The following is an 18,532-nucleotide window of genomic DNA, read 5'->3' as shown; positions in this document are numbered from 1 at the left end:
TATCTAAGAAGAACAAATCAAAAAAGCAAAACAAAAAAAGGAAAGCAATCATCTTGAATGCACTTATAATCAATCAAAATGGTATCAGTTATTCATTAGGTTAAGGTTAAAATATTTTACAAAGGCTTGCTTCTTATGAAATGCCAGTCTCTCTGTTTCCTTTACATATGTGATATCCTATGTCACATAGCATTTCTTCAGGGCATGTACCTTCTTCTTCTACAAAGGCTTAATTCACTATTCCAAATCAAACCACAGGCTATGCTGTAGCTGAGAATGAAATTTAGGACCTCTTGGGGAGGACTGTTGGAGAGAAGATGGAGATCAATTCTCCAGTCTTCACTGGAATTCTCAGCTGCCTGTGTTGTTTCTGTACTGCTGAATTTCTACATCAAAAGGACTAAGCGGAAGAGAGAGGTGGTGGGAGGGAAGGAAAGGGAGGGAGGGCAAGCTATAGCTTAAATATCAAATAACTAAATACAGTTCAGATTCAAATTCTTGTCTCAACTTATAACAGATTTAAGTGTCATTTAAATTTTATAAGCCACAGGTGGTGGTGATTGATTAACCTCTGAGTGAGAACCAAATTGTTAATTTCAAAAAGCAGATTATAGATATTAAGAAATCATAGAGGTCAGTCAGGCACAGTTGTCTCATACACCTGTAATCCTAGCTACTAGAGAAGCTAACACAGAAAGAGTGAAAGTTTGAGGCCTGGATGAGTAACTGAAGGAGATCCTGTCTCAGAATGATAACAAAGGTTGGGGATATATCTCTGTTCTAAAGCGATTCAGCTTCAATTCCCAGTATAGAAGAAGATAAAAGAAAATGTAAACAAAGTGACAGTTCCTGAGACATAATACGACTAATAACCCTTTTAAAGTTATATTTATTCTTATGTGATTGGTACTATTATGCTAAAAACATAACCCCAATGAAGGACAAATGCATGACTGTGGCCCTTTAAACATCTCCCTAATGTAAGAGGATTTTTCACATTCTTGTACCAGATCCACTTTATATTTATTTTCTTTTTGAGAAAGGGTCTTACTAAATTTCTCAGGTTGTCCTAGAACTTGAAATTCTTCCATCTCAGTCTCCTGAGTGGATGGGATTACATGCATGGCGCACTGTTGCCTGGCTATCGGATTCACTTTAAAATTGTCAGAAGTACATATATTTAGCATCTTACAGGACTACAGTCTACTGTGATTAATTATCCTTTTACTTTCAATGTCATAAACTCTGCATTAGTATTACCTTAAGCATATACAGACTGCTTACCTTTTGCCAGGTGTTATGAAAATAGCTATAAGTATGTCATATTCCTTCTCAAATGTGGAATTTAAAAAAAAAAAAACATTACTTTAATGTAGAATAGGAATTATTAGAGACTAGGAAGTCGTCAAGAGAAGTAGAAGAAGAGTGGATGGATGTGAGCATTACACTCCATATGTATATATGGAAATATAACATTAATCCCTCCCCAATAGGTACTGTTTAATATGTGCCAATAAGTAAATCAATTTTAAAGGCATAACATATGCAAAGATGAATAAAATCCATTATTCCCTCTCCTTTAGGAGCAGGCACAGAAGTCTACAACCCTAGAGCACCACCTAGAAAGAGAACAGGGTTCCCCAGCTTGAAAAGCCTTCAGGAGACCAGAACCCAATCTAGTTTACTGGGGCTGATGAGCAGAATTCTTAAAAGCACAGAAATGACTTCCACATGGATAGGATTGGAGACTTCTGTCTAAGTACCTGTCTGGTCTTGGCAGCCCCAAGCTGCTGCAGATGAGGTTCTTGTCCCAGTAGATTAGGAGATACAAAAGAACAGAAGGAAAGTAGAACCTGATGGAGGCCATATGTGCCCCCAGAGGCTTTCCCACAGCCTGCTCCTGCTTTCTTGGTCTCTGAAACCCATTTCTGTTTCTTATCCACTGTCCTGTGCTGCTGTCCCCACTCAGGAGCCCTGCAGATTCACACCTTCCTGGGTTGGGTTGGAAAGGCACAGGATGGAGTGGTGCCCAGATCTTGAGCCTGGAATATGCCTTGACACAGGGACAGTTTCCTTTCTGTGCCTTTCCTTTCTAGACATTTAAGAAGTTTTGCAAATTCAATCAACATTATTTGGTCTATAATAATATTTGTCTTAATTGGTTTTATGGATTGTGAGGGAATATTTCTCAATGACATTCTATCCCCTCTTCAAATAAAGAAAAAAATAAGTCATCATTTCATGAATTTATTCAGTTAGTTGTTAAGTAGGAGAGCAAAACCCTCAGTGATTGGGTCAACAGAAGACCCTTTTTTGTCCATTTGCCTCTAGGTTCAGACCTGACTTTTGCTTTCCTATTCCCTGTTACCAGCACTAGCTTCTTCCTTGGGCCCTGGCTACAATCCTATCCCTATCTTTCAGAATCCCTTAAGTGAGTTCACACCACACCTATCATTGAAAGTACATAATTTGTTATGGAAAATTGAGATTTCCTCATTCATCTTGTTTTATTTTTTAGAGTGAAAAACTAGAGGGCCATTATGAAAGGCAGAGGTTGGAACATGACAAAAGAGCCCCTCTCAAGAATGAAGAAACTGACTTCCATGCTGAGGATCCAAGGTGGCTGCATCCCTGCTCTATGTATGCCCTGTCCAGTCACCTGCCATTTGCCACTGTGGAGCTCTGGACTGTTCTGATGCTGAATGCCCTTAACTGCCCATGCCCCGCCAAATAGAGAACAAGGACTTTGCCCCTTTCAGCAGAAAATAGCTTGGAGATGTCGTTGCCCACTTTCCATAGAAATGGAGGCTAGAAATTGACAATGGGGAAATGTAACAGGGGTTCATTTGATGCTTTCACTATATCCCTTGGGGCTTTGAAACTTACATTTTTTTTTTCTTTTGTCCAACCTTCTTCTTCCTGATCTTCTTTCTAATCTTTTTCCTATCCTTTTTTTCCCTGATCTTCACCTTCCTGATCTCTTCTCCCTAATCTCATTTTCTCTGAATCACCTCTATAAAAGCCCCCTGTTCCTGCTGATGGGCAGACTCACAGCCTTTGGGACAGGAGTCCCCTGTGTTTCTCCTTTGTTAGCAAAGCAATAAACCTTCTTTTCCCCCCTTTTTTAATATTTATTTATTTATTATAGTTTTCGGGGGACACAACATCTTTCTTTGTATGTGGTGCTGAGGATCGAACCCGGGCCGCACGCATGCCAGGCGAGCGCGCTACTGCTTGAGCCACATCCCCAGCCCCTTCTTTTCCCCTTTTATCAATAAAAAAAGGGGGTTTAATTTTGATTTTTCAATTGTATGCATTTGGATAAATGGACTCTACTCTTTTCCTGCCATTAGATGTGAAAAGAGAAAGACTCTTGATCTCCCATTCCTATTTACTGTTCTATGTTTGTGAAAAGGTGTTTTAGAAAATAGAGAAAGATATCTAAAGCCATAGATAAAGTAGGAGATAGTGATAAATCATAAAGGGTATCTTTTAATCACTAAAGGCAACTGAAATTAAAATGATGTTGCTGAGACATAAGTTTTCATTGCCTAAAATAAAACTTTATTTCACAATGCCATCAAAACCCCCAAGTATATCCAAACGTTTGAAAGGGCAGATGTTGGAGCACCAGGGTACCAATGACAAGTGTTTCTAACTGATCCAAAGCAGAAATCAAGAGCTCAGAGTTTTGTTTATACTTCCCTGCCTAATGGCACATAGAAATCACAGCTCATCATACCCCATGAAGCAAAGATCTTCTCTTCCCTTTTCTATAATGGTGGGTAGTGTGCTGCAGCGGCAAACACCAGGATCTGGTTTGTGAAAAGGAAATAGAAAAGGCTTTGCCCTGTAGGCCCAGGTCATGTTGGCTATGGTTTTTAATCTATTAGTACTGTGTGGTGTGGTTCCTTTCTGTGGGCATCACCTGAGGGCTGGTTAGAACTGCACTTCCACCTACTGAATCAGAATCTCTTTTTAAAGTATGGGCTGGTGATTCCTTTTTGCATTAGAGTTTGAGGTGCACTTTGCTAATTGGGTCCTGGGAGTTTGGAAACTGGCTGAGGAAAAATAAATATATGGAGAGTTCAACAGCTCAGATTGCTGCATCCAAATGGATGACAATAGACAAACAGTTACACTTGTATGTGCCCCTCCTTCCCTGGGCACCTCTGGGCAGGGAGAGGGGCGGCAGCGGAGGTGGCCTGGACATTTAGCTCTGAGTCAGTTGGGCACATCTCTTTTGATTATTGCTGCCAGTTTCATAGGGCAGAGGGGCCTTAGGCAGATGTGGGGCCGAGAGAAACGTTCAGGGCTATGGAGGGTGTGAGAGGGAGATGCTGGAGCAGCGGGAGAGGCTTAGCTCAGCTCTGTTTGTCTGCAGATGTGCTGGGCTTTGGCTAGGACTCAGGGCTGGCTCTGATTCCTTCTAACTCTTGGGCACAGACAGTGTGTTTTGTTCTCTTTTTTCTATTTTTTTAGACTTTCTCTGAGGGTCTCTTGACATCTCTTTATATTTAGACCTTCTTCTTTGTTGGGTCCCCATCCTAGGTCTGGATAATGGGCTGGAAACTGGAATTGTAACATATCTTGGAGTAGCACAGCATGGCAAAATCTGCATATGTATATTCCTGCCTTTTGTTCCTATAAATTGCAACACTAGTGTAGGATGAGAGAAGGAAGACTAGCTGCCTTCTCAGTTTGGGTCAAACTCCAATTAAATTCATTTTTCCTTTGTATATTGTTTTTTTCTTATTTCAGATGCAAAAGCCAAATCCACTCCATCTGAACACCAGCAAGGCCTCTGCCCTGGGGTGCCATGAACTGGGAGGTTGAGACAGGAGAATCATAAATTCAGGACCAATCTGAAGTGAGATTCCATCTCAAAAGCAAAAACAAAATGATGATGACTGAAGACAAAACCACAAAAGTTTAGAAAAATAAACTCTACTCAGTTATAATTTAGCAACTTGCCATCCAAGACAATACAAACTCCCGGTGTAATAATTGTTCTGGAAAATCCACATTTACAAGACCAGGATTCTCATCCTGGCTGGACACTAGAAACATTCAAAAGAACTGATGGTATCTGAGTCCTGACCCAACAGAAATTGGTCTGAGGAGGCCAATATACAACTAGGGTTGAAAACACCTGCCGTATACTCTGTCTGTTGATTGCAGTAGAATTTCTAGGGGCAAAAATTTGTCCTGGACAGTTTTGCAAAGCACTGCATGTGCAACTTGTCCACCCAGGGCTGCTTTTCTTCCTCCCTTCCTTTCTTCTTTCTTCTTTTTTGTTTTGCTGTACTGGTGTTCAAACCCAGGGCCTCGTGAATGCTAGGATCCCTCTCCACTGAGCCACATCCCCTGGCCCAAGGCTGCTTCTGACCAGCTTCTCACTGAGAGATGACAGGAAGTTCATTTGCTCACCTTCATCTCTCCTTCCACTTCTACTTCCAACACCACCTGCTGAAACTCCCCATTGTATTGTCAGCTCTTTTTTCTTTTCTTTTTTTTAAAGAGAGAGAGAGAGAGAGAGAGAGAGAGAGAGAGAGAGAGAGAGAAGTTTTTAGATATTTATTTTTCAGTTTTTGATGGACACAATATCTTTATTTTATTTTTTATGTGCTGCTGAGGATCTAACCCAGTGCCCTGTGCATGCCAGGTGAGCATGCTACCGCTTGAGCCACATCCTCAGCCCCCCTTTTTTTAAATTAATATTTTTTAGTTGTACATGGGCGCAGTACCTTTATTTTGTTTATTTACTTTTATGTGGTGCTGAGGATCAAACCCAGTGTTTTTAAAATTTTCTTCCTTTTATGGCTCTATATCCTTGTGAGTTGGGGAAAAACAGCACATTCTATTTTGTGGAACTGTCTTTTTATTTTTGCATAAAAAACAACCTTCCTTTCTTTTGTTGACAATCAGAATTATCTTTGATCATATATAATCAATTTCTCAGTTTACCAGGGATACATGTAGTGAAATAAACCTCAGAGATGGATGTTTAGGATTATGTTATGACGCTAGAAGCAGCTGATAAGAGACATTTGGAAGAAATTCACAACAATGTGATCATCTTGTATAAATGATTCTTTCCTCCCCTATTTCATGTAAGAATGTCATTAGATGTATTTAGCAATCTGTTAAATAGACTTCCTTGTCAAACCCAAGACTGAGAACTGTTTCTTAGTCATTTTTACAGAACTTTTTACATTAACTGCCTTGCATTTGAGATGGGTTCATCAAATATTTAACTGAATTACTCATATTAATCAAATTGTAGATGAAGAGACACCCAAACCCTAAATTAACGATAAACCCTAAATAGCATCCAGATTCTTAAAGCTATCCAAAAGTAGAGTAACATGAGTGTATTATCAAAAGGTAAATTTAACTTCTACAAAGTCTGCCCTTAGGGTGAGCACCATACATGACATCCTAAGGGACTTTCTCCAGGAGACTTCCCCATTCCTGCACTATTGGTCAAAGTAGAAGGACAGCAAGTTTGGATAAGTTTAGTATGTTATGTACCACAGAACTGAATGAGAGACCAATCTAAGAGAACTTTACCTAAATAGACCTGGGGAAGAAAAACAATGGCTTTCCTAAATTAAGAACTTCTTAGGAAACAGGTGCTATATTGAGTTCTATATAAATAGCAAGCCTCACTATTACCCACCACTTGGAGATGAAGACAGTTGAGAAAACTGAGGGGTAGAACAATTAAGTAACTTCCCCAAGGTGTCCCAGCTCAGGAATGGAGTGCTGGGATTTGAACTCTGGCTGTCTGGCTCCAGACTCATTACTCTCTCCACTATGCAACCTCTCCAAATGTATTATTAAACTTTCTTTCTCTTATGTAATAAATTAAGACTTTTCCTATTTTTTTTCCACTGCCACCTAGAACTCATTTGTCTTGTATTCCATTCCTAGCTCATTGGATAAACTTATTCATAAAACTCATTCTTAAAAACTACACTCTGTTGACAAGACTCCTAAAGCCCAAGAAATAAATCAAGAATCAATAAATAGATGGATTCAAACTGAAAAACTTCTTCTCAGAAACAGAAACAATGAGGTGAAGAAAGAGCCTACAGAATGGGAGCAAATTTTTACTATATGCACATCAGAGAAAGCACTAATGTCCAGGATATGTAAAGAACCCCAAAAAATTAACACCGAAAAAACAAATAACTCAATCAATAAATGTGCTAAGGAACTGAACAGACACTTCTCAGAAGATATACAATTGACCAACAAATAGATGAAAGAATGTTTAACTTTTTAGTAATTAGAGAAATGAGAATCAAAACTAATCTAAGATTTCATCTCACTTCAGTCAGTAATATTAAGTGTTGTCAAGGATGTGGGGCGAAAGGCATACTCGTACATTGCTGTTGAGACTGCAAATTGGTGGAGATTCCTTAGAAAACTTGGAATGGAACCACCATTTGACCCAGCTATCCCACTCCTCAGTTTATACCTAAAGGATTTAAAAACAGCATACTACAGGAACACAGCCACATCAAAGTTTATAGCCACACAATTCATAATAGCTAAACTGTGGAACCAATCTAGATGCCCTCTGTAGATGAATGGATAAAGAAAATGTGGTATATATACACAATGGAATATTATTCAGCAATAAAAGATAATAAAATCATGGCATTTTCAGATAAATGGATGGAGTTGAAGAATTGTGTTAAATGAAGTAAGTCAATCTCAAAAAACTAAAGGCCAAGGTTTTCTCTGATAAGTGAATGCTGATCCATAATGGGTACATCATGGGAGGAATGCATGAACTTTGGATAGGGCAAAAGGTTGTGTGAGGAAGGGAGGGGTCATGGAGATAAGAAAGATGGTAGAATGAGATGGACATCATTACCCAGGTACACATATGATGACATCAATAGTGTGACTTTACTTTGTGCACAACCAGAGAAATGAAAAATTGTTCTCCATTTGTGTACTGTGAATCAAAATGCATTCTGCTCTCATGTATAAATAATTAGAACAAATAAATTAATTATTTAAAAAACTACACTCTGAAACGAACTTGGGAAGCCAACAATATAGACAAACAAACTGTGAGTTCTTTGATTACTGTTGCATTAGGATTTCTATAATGTTGCCCAGTGCCAAATAGGTTTTTGTTTTATTTTGTTTTGTTTTGTTTTATATTGGAGATTGAAATCAGGGGCACTGTGCTCCTGAGCCACATCCCCTGACCTATTTTTTTTTTTTTTAGTTTCTGAGGGCCTTGTTAATTTGTTGAGGCTGGCATAGAACTTGCCATCCTCTTTCCTCAGCCTCCTGAGTCACTGGAATTACAGGTGTGTGCCACCACTTCACCTTATTTGTTTATTTTTATGTGGTGCAGAGGATCAAACCCAGTGCCTCACACATGCTAGACAAGCGCTCTGCCATTGAGCTACAGCCCCAGAACCTCTTTTCATGTTTTGTTTTGCTAAGTTTCTTACTGTCTCATTTAAGTTTCTGAGGCTGGTTTTGAAATTGTGATTCTCCTGCCTCAGCCTCCTGAATTGTGGAGATTATAGGCATATACCACCATACTTGGCTAACATTAGTAATTCTGAGGATGAGAAAATTTAAAGGAATGTGTGAGCTACCCCATAATATCTGTTTTTAAGACTTAAGATTGAAGGGCTGGGATTGTGGCTCAGTGGTAGAGTGCTTGCCTGGCACATGTGAGGCACTGTGTTTGATCCTCAGCACCACATAAAAATAAATAAAATAAAAGTATCATGTCCATCTACAACTAAACAACAACAATAACAATAACAAAACCTTAAGATTGAGATCATAGTTTGGAAACAAGGGAAGCAACTTGACTTTTTCCTTCCCCCAGAGGAGTCACAAGTCTGGGTATAGCAAGAGATGACCTGAGTGGGAATCAGAATGTTCCAGAACTACCTGTGAATATGAAAAGTCAGGAAAGAAGAGAGACATTTGTCCACCAGTCTAAGTCACTAAAATGCCTCCCTAAACCCTTTGGGAAAAAAGTTAGGATTCACTACTTTAGGACCAAATAGCTTCACTCATTTAAATAGAATTTTTTAAACCAATTTTCTGTTTATCTCTGATAACTCTCCACTGAGAGGAAATTACAGAAATCTTAAAATTTAGGTCTTTATTATATGGCTGCTTCAAAAGTCATGAAATTTTAAAACAAACCTCTGTTTTCTACAAAAGTGGGTGTATCCCATGCATTGGCTCTAACACATGATCGGAGATTTCCGAAGTCAGGAGGGATTGTTAGCACTTTGTAACACCATCATGACAACATGACCAAGACCAGAGTAAAGAAAGGGCTGTTGACATGGTTGGCTGGGTTTTGTTGTTACTAGAACTACTACTTCTTCTGGTCTGTGCTCCCTCTAATTATTTGTGGTTGTTATTATTTTCTGTGGATTGTAGGGGAGAAGATGCACTAGAGAACAAATGTTCTCTCTCTATATATATAGTCAGTGAGTAAAATTATAGTTGTGGATTGGATATTAAATGTCCCCCAAAAGCCCATTTTTGAAGGCTTGGTCTCCAGCTGATGGCACTGTTGGGAGGTGGTGGGGCCTATGTGGAGAAAGTCAGTCATTGTGGCCTTCCCTTGAGGGATATACAGTGACCCTGCTCCTCCCTCTTCCTCTTTCTTTGTTTCCTGGCTGCCACAAGGTAATCAGCTGTGTTCTGTATCACACCCCTCCTCCAGGATGTTCTACCTCACCCCAGGAACAAAGTGATGGAGACAAGGGACATAAACTGAAACCTCTGAAACCATGAGCCAAAGCAAATCTTTCCTTCTTTAAATTGATCTCTCAGATATTTTGTCACAGCAAAGACATCTTCCTGGCACAGTTACCTGAGACAGGAGCACAGAAGAGACTGTGAGTCCCTGCAATGCCCTTGCTTTAAACCACTCCTACTGGGCCACTTTTATTATGAATGTTGGCAGCACATCTGAAAAACGTGAAGTCCCATTGTTAGGGACAATCTTGACTGTGTTGCTAATGAAGTCAAAGCCCTAGGATTTCCATTTCTTTAACATTTATATCCCAGTTATTCTCCCGAACATAGTTTTCCATAGAGGAAGGAAACAAAGAAGTGGGAGGAAGCAGACAGAGTACCAGGGCAAAGGCAAGGAGAAGAGTGGCTGTGAATACCCGACATGGTCTTTGTTTATTTCACAAGCTTGCAGCAGGCCAGGGCAGGCAGATGACATACAACCAGGAATGTTTCCAGACCTTAAAATATTGTTTGTTTGTTTTGATTTCTTACTTTTCTTGAAGGAAGTATTACATTCCTGAAAGCCCACAGATTCCACACTGCCCTCCCCTCAGGGCATCACCTGTGTTTCTCAGCCCCAGAGCATTTACATTTGGGAATCCTGCCACCTGCTGGATTTGTGAAATATGACATGCCACATTTCAAATTTTTCATTTGCTGGATCCAGGGAGTGAAAATACCTCAACTGTTCTTTCAGAGTTTTTTTTTTTTTTTTCTTCTTTCTTTTTTTTCCCTGAGGGGTAGGGGTGGGCTGTGGTTGTGGGAGCAGGGGCTTGAGATGATTTCCCTGAGATTCTTATATTTTTCTAGAATAATCTTTCAGTGGATTTTATGTATTTTAAAATCATACTTATCAAAAAGCTTAAAAAAATTGTTAACAACCCAAAGTAGTTATAAAATAAATAAAAGTAATAATAAGATAAATCAGCAATGATGGTAAATATTACATTCAGTGTTTGGTATGTGCCAGGACTGTGCAGAGGACCTGTGAACATTGCTTTTTGCCACATTCACCACCACCCTATTGCTGGAGACAGGCAGATGTGAATAATGGGAAGTTGAGAAAAAGGGAACAATTCTATAAGATGGCCCACTGTGGTGACCTCCATGTGTTTCCATCCTTGAAAATCAATTTACCTGAAGCCCTTCTTGGCTTAAGTGGTTTAATGTTATATTTCATTCATTTATTTGGAGATGGAGGTCTCACTGTGTTGCTAAGGCTGGCCCTGAACTCCTGGGCTCAAGCAATTCTCCTGCTTCAGCCTCCCAAGAAACTAGGACTATGGGCCCTCACCACTGCAAAAGAATGATTTCAAATGTCCCAAGGAACTTTATTGATGCAGAAAGCTGAGAAACATTAGGTAGTAGGAATGAAAAAATTCTTGTAATCTTCAACATTTTGACCATAGGATTATAGTCTTTTGAGATTAGGTAACGCTTTGTCAATCTTTCAAGGTATTGTAAATGATGTTCTCAATTGCTCTGTTGGCCTCCATTTGGAAAATTGTTTCAAACTTCTTACAGCACGATCAAGTTCTCATAAGTCACACCTGTGAATATTATCTGTGGAAAATATGCTTTGAACGAAGTGTGGTTGAATACAGGAAAACCCCTGGACAATGGTTCTTTCCAAGAGTGCATGGGGCTCAATGTTCATAGCAGCTCAATTCACGATAGCTAAGACATGGAACCAACCTAGATGCCCTTCCACAGAAAAATGAGTTGAGCTTTGTACCGGGTGAGACATAAGGATTTAATTTCATTTTGCTACATATGGATTTCCAGTTTTCCCAGAAGCATTTGTTGAAGAGACTATCTTTTCTCCACAAATGTTTTTGGTGACTGTGTCTAGTATGAAATAACTGTGCTCATGTGGGTTTGTTTCTGTGTCTCCTATTCTGTACCATTGGCCTACATGTCTGTTATGGTGCCAATACCATGCTGTTTTTGTTATTATGGATTTGTAGTATAGTTTAAGGTCTAATATTGTGATGCCTCCTGCTTCACTCTTCTTGCTAAGAATTGCTTTGGCTCTTCTGGGTCCCTTATTTTTCCAAATGGATTTCATGATTGCTTTTTCTACTTCTATGAAGAATTTCATTGGGATTTTAATAGGAATTGCATTAAATCTGTATAACACTTTTGGTAGTATGGTCATTTTGACTATACTAATTCTGCCTATCCAAGAATGGGAGATCTTTCCTTCATCTAAGGTCTTCTTCAATTTCTTCTTTAGAGTTATATAGTTTTCACTGTAGAGGTCTTTCACCTATTTTGTTAGATTGATTCCCAATTATTTTATTTTTTTTTTTTGTGAGTCTATTGCAAATGGGGTAGTTTTCCTAATTTCTCCTTGAGTGGATTCATCACTGATGTATTATGGGTGTTAATTTTATATCCTCTTACTTTGCTGAATTCATTTATGAGTTCTACAGATTTTCAGATGGAATTTTTTGTGTCTTCTAAATATAGAATCATGTCATTGGCAAATAGGGATAGTGAGTTCTTCTTTTCCTATTCATATCTCTTTAATTTCTTTCCTCTAATTGCTCTGGTTAGTTTCCAGGACTATGTTGAAGAGAAGTGATTAAAAAAAAAGGCATTCTCGTATTGTTCTAGTTTGATTTTTAAATATTTTTTAAAAGTTGTAGTTGGACACAATATCTTTATTTTATTTATTTATTTTTATGTGGTGTTGAGGATTGAACCCAGTGCTTCACATGTGCAAGATGAGTGCTCTACCACTGAGCCACAATCCCAGCCCCTTGTTCTGGTTTTTTAGAGGAAATGTTCTCAATTTTTCTCCATTTAGAATGATGCAGGTCTTGGGTTTAACATATATAGCTTTTACAAAGTTGAAGTATGTTCCTACTATCCCTAGTTTTTCTAGTGTTTTGAACATGAAGAGGTGCTGTATTTTGTCAAGTGCTTTGTCTGCATCTATTGAAATGATCACATTACTCTTGTCTTTAAGTCTGTTGATGTGATGAATTACATTTATTGATTTCTGTATGTTGAATCAACCTTGAATCCCTGAAGTGAACCCCACTTGATTGTGATGCACTATCTTTTTAATGTTTTTGTATGCAATTTGCCAGAATTTTACTGAGAATTTTTGCATCTATATCCATCAGGGATATTGGACAGAAGTTTTCTTTCCTTGAGGTACCTTTGTCTGGTTTTGGTATAGGGTGATATTAGCCTCATAATATGAGTTTGGAGGGGTTCTTCTTTTTCTATTTCATGGAATAACTTGAGGAGTATTGGTATTAATTCTTTTTTGAAGATCTTGTATAACTCAGTTGCGAATCCATCTGGTCCTTGGATTTTCTTGGTTGGTAGGCTTTTGATGGCATATTCTATTTCATTGCTTGAAACTGATCTGTTTAAATTGGGTATGTCCTCCTGATTCAATTTGAATAGGTCATATGTCTCTAGAAATTTGTTGATGTCTTCAAATTTCCTATTTATTTTCTATTTCTATTAGAACCTACTAGAAGAAAAAGTAGGTCCAAATCTTCACCTTGTTGGCTTAGAAACTGACTTCCTTAACAAGACACCTAAAGTGTTAAGAAGTAAAATCAAGAATTAATAAATGTGATGGATTCAAACTAAAAAGCTTCTTCTCGGCAAAGGAAACAATCAATAACATGAAGAGAAAGCCCACAAAATTAAAGAAAATCTTTACCACATGCACCTCAGATAGAACATAAATCACCAGGATATATAAAGAATTCAAAAAACTTAACATAAAAAAAAAAAAAAACACACAAATAACCCAATCAACAAATGGGCTAAGGAATGGAACCAGATGATTCACAGAAGAAAAAATACAATCGATCAAAAAATTAAGAAAAAGTGTTCACCATCTCTAGCAGTTAGAGAAATGCAAATCAAAACTAAGATTTCATCTCACTCCAGTCAGAATGACAATTATTAAGAATAAAAGCAATAATAAATAATGGTGAGGATGTAGGGGAAAATGTACACTCATACATTGCTGGTGGGAATGCAAATTGGTGGAACCATAAAGCAAAGCAGTATGGAGATTTCTCAGAAAACTTGAAATGGAACCACCATTTAACCCATCTATCTTATTCCTCATTATATATCCAAAGTACTTAAAATCAGTATGCTACAGTAATACAGCCACATCAATATTTATAACAGCTCAATTCACAATAGCCAAACTGAGGAACCAACCTAGATGTCCTTCAACAGATGCATGGATAGAGAAAATGTGGTATATATACACAGTAGAATATTACTGAGACTTAAAGAAGAATGAAATTATGGCATTTGCCAGTAAATGGATGGCTCTGTAGACTATCATGCTAAGGGAAATAAGCCAGTTTAAAAAAAAAAAAAAAAAAGGCCAAATGTTTTCTCTGATATGTGGATGCTAATTCACAATAAGTGTGTGGGGACTAGGGAAGAACAGATGTAATTGAGGTTAGACAGAGGAGAGTGAAGGGAAAAGAGGAAATATGGGAGTAGAAATGGTAGTAGAATGAATTAGACATTATTGCCCTGTGTGCATATACAATTATACAACCAGTATGATTCTATATTGTGTACAAACAGAAGAGGGAGGAGTTCTCCCTTAATGTATGATGTGTCAAAATGTGTTCTACTGTCAAGTATAGCTAATTAGAACAAATAAAGTAAAAACAGATGAATGAATAAAGAAAATGTGGTATATATACACAATGTAATATTACTCAGCCACAAAGAAGAATGAAATTATGGCATTTGACAGTAAATGGATGGCTCTGTAGAATGCTAAAGGAAATAAACCAATTCCAAAAACCAAAGGCCAAATGTTGTCTCTGATATGTGGATGCTGACTCACAATAAGTGGGAGAATGAGGGAAGGGCTGGAGGTTTATTGCATTGGACAGGGAAGAATGGGGGGAAAAGAGGAGGGATGGGAATGGGAAAGACAGTAGAATGAATTAGACATAACTTTCATATGTTCATATATGAACACATGACCAGTGTAACTCTACATTATGTACAATCATAGAATGAGATGTTATACTCCACATATGTATAATATGTCAAAATACATTCTACTGTCATGTATAACTAAAAAGAACAAATAAAAAATAAAGAGATCAAAAAATTTTTTAAAAGTGCATGTGGCAACACACATGACTGACTTAATTCCAATGCAAATTCCTTGAGGCAGAGACCATGTCTACTTTGTACTTTTGTATCTGCAGTTGGCAAGTGGATGGCACACAGTAGTATCAATATTTTTTGAAGAATAAACAAGATGCCATGAATATCCAGATGCCATGGCACATGCCTGTAATCTCAATGGCTCAGGAGGCTGAGGCAGGAGGAATGTGAGTTCAAAGCCAGCCTCAGCAATTTAGCGGGGCTCTAAGTAACTCAGTGAGTCCCTGTCTCTAGATAAATATTAAGAAAGGGCTGGGGAGGTGATTCAATTGTTAAGCACCCCTGAGTTCAATTCCTGGTACCAAAAAAAGAATTAAACAAATGAATAAATTAGGAAGTGGTTATATCAGCCATTTCTCATGTTTGCCAACTTTAATGAAGAGTGATTTTTCTTCACCAAATGGTTATTCCAAATGTAAACTTATAGAATAAAAATTTCCCTCATTTCAAAGGATGGTGGTTACTCTAACAGCCCTTAATCAGAAGCCTGTCTTAGTGATTGCAACTGAACTTATTCACACATTTTTCAACCTTATTGGAACATAGAGTGTTCATAGAATGACAGGAGGCACTGTTTAATCTGAAGATTATGTTGAGTCACCTGAGTTATGCTGCGGGGAGATTGATGGTACCGGAAAATTAAATACAGCACATTTAAAAGTTAGTGTAGGAATTGTGATAGGTTGGTATCAATAAATAATTAGAAGATGACATTTCATTTTATGGGTTTGTGTCAGCAACAAATTATAAAATGTCAACACTTTCTTATTTGGTATTGTAAAACACCAGATGTCAGATTAATAGTTACATAAAGATTTTATTCATTTTCCAAAAAAAATCTTAGACCTGAGTCATAAATAATAGACAATACACTTATTTTGTACAACTCAGTCCTTTTTAATAACAAAGAAATTGATGATTTCTTTGATAATTCCAGAATTCAAATTCCACTGTAAGTAGCTGAATCAGTTACATTCCGTGATACATTTGTTAGAAATATTTTCATTTCACATACGGCAATGCACAGCGCCAGATCATTTGAGCACTCATATCTGGCCTCAAGATCTAGATAATGTTAGAAACACATGGTAATCAGAGACCCAATACTTCTTATTTAATATATTATATGACTATAGAATTTAATTCAAATATGACTGAATGATCTCTACCCTTTTATTAACTTTTTTTGTGTAATTTTCCAAATGTTCTCAATTTTTTTTCACCCTTGGTTTATTTTATTTGGTTTAGCCTGACACGGTTTTATGGGACTCTTGATAATTGGGTGTCATAGGTAAAAATAATCCAGGGGGTCTGGGACACATTTTAGAGTTACCTGTGCTCTAAATGGACAGGTGAATGGACAGAAGGGGTCCTTCTCAGCATGAGCTGTCACATCCCTTCTTTCTTTCCTCTTCCTAACACCTTTCTTTTTTTTTTTTTTTTTCCAACAGAGGGATATGGTGACCCAGTGGAGTAAGGGCTTACTGATATGAACAATCAAAGCTAGCAGAGTTTGAGGGCTGCGGTTATGCTCAGTGGCAGAGCGCTTCCCTCGCACATGTGAAACACAGGGTTCAATCCTCAGCATCACACAGGAAATAAATAAATACAATAAATATACTATGTCCATGTATAACTAAAAATATATTTTTAAAAGCTATCAGAGTTTGATTTCAGTAGTTAATGAATAAAGGTATAGCTTTTACAATGTGCTTTTAGTTTATCTATGTAAAAGGCTATATAGATTAACTGAACATCATTTTCAAAAATAGAAAAAAGGAAAAAAGGGCTAGTTTGAAACCATCCTAATGACTCCATGTGACAAACTTACCTTCATTTTTGTCTTACTGTGATTGATTTAGACTTCATCAGTATTTCTTTTCAATGAAATTGGAAGCTCCAAGACTTCTACAGACAATAAATTCTATTCAAATAATCAGTATCTTGGGAGGTGCTTGGTCATTTTAAAAATTCTAAAATATCCTTATATACATGTCCTTTGTCCAAAGAATGAAGTAGGGCTGAAGATGCAACTCAGTGGAAGAGTGTTTCCTAGCATGTGCCAAACCATAGTTCAATCCTCAGTATGGCAACAAATAAAATAAGGTAGATTTGATGGATAAATACAGCTTTTTAAAAATCATTCTATGGGCCTGGGGATATAGGTAAGTTGGTAGACTGCCTGCTTCACTCACACGAGGCCCTGCTGTTCAATCCCCAGCACCACCAAAAGAAAAAAAAAAAAGTAAAACTTGCTATGAATGTAAATATCATCAATTAAAACAAAAAGCAGTGCTGGGCTGGGGTTGTGTCTCAGCTGTAGAGCACTTGCTTAGAAGGTGTGAGGCACTGGGTTTGATTCTTAGCACCACATATAAGATAAAATAAAGTTTCATCAGCAACTACAAAATACATTAAGTTTTTTTAAAAAAGGAATTTGCTTACAAAATTATATTCTACATAATTTTTAAAAGGATACAGTAAAGATCCTTGGTAAGCATCTACCAGGTAACTCTTCCAGGCCATTGCAGACCTGACCCTGTAAGAATCTGTAAGTTAATAATTCAATCAGTTGCCATTATTCAGTCAATAAATACTCAGCAAATGTGTATGTGCACAGAGCTTTGATATGTTGTAAGAGAGACAAATATGAGTGATAATTTAAAAATTTTTATAGTTATAGATGGACAGCATGACTTTATTTTATTTATTTATTTTTATGTTGTGCTGAGTTGATCGAACCCAGTGCCTCACACAGGTTAGGCAAGTTCTCTGCCACTGAGCTCCAGCCCCAGCCTGAGTAATAAATTTTTGACTGTCAAGGAACTTAATCTTAATAGTAGCTGAGACCCAACATAAACAACCAAAATTACCCTAAAGGCAAAATGACACAGGAAAAGCACAAAACAGATGCAATGGGAGACAGAGGAAGAAGAAAATGACAGTTGACAAGACACAATCACAAAATAAGAGGACCAGAATGAGAAGACAACCCATTCACCCTTGGCACTGGGATATCAGCACCACACTCAAACCAAGGTGAGGAGCTCAGAGCACCTCAGCTAAGAGCTAAGTTCTGTCTTCCACTTAAATCACCTGCCACCTTCATCCTCAGGCTCTTGAAGAGTTTTAGGGGTAAATTAATTGAGATAAGCCATACACTTGCTAATTTCAGGTATCGTGAGTTTATAAGGAAATATTTTTATGTATTTTAATTTGATTGATGCATTTTATTTCTCATCATTTCAGCCAATATGCCTAATAGCATGCCCAGTGTACTTTAAGGAGCTGGCCAAGGACAAGCAGACAGTTGTGATGTATGGAAGACTAGCATTGGAGCAATACAGCCTGGCCACCAATTTGGGGGAAACAGAAAAATAAACGTTTTCCTTCTAGGGACTCTATCTCAATTAAGTTGTTTAAGTGCCCAGGGGACCAAGAGAAAAAAGCAGCAACAATGACAGACAGTAGCTATGGCTATTGATAAGCCATGAATCTCATCCAGAGTATATGCAGACATGCAGCAGGGACCAGTGTTACTAGC

Source organism: Marmota flaviventris, chromosome 5 (genome assembly GCF_047511675.1).
Source record: "Marmota flaviventris isolate mMarFla1 chromosome 5, mMarFla1.hap1, whole genome shotgun sequence".
Lineage (NCBI taxonomy): Eukaryota > Metazoa > Chordata > Mammalia > Rodentia > Sciuridae > Marmota > Marmota flaviventris.
This window is presented reverse-complemented; position numbering follows the sequence as displayed.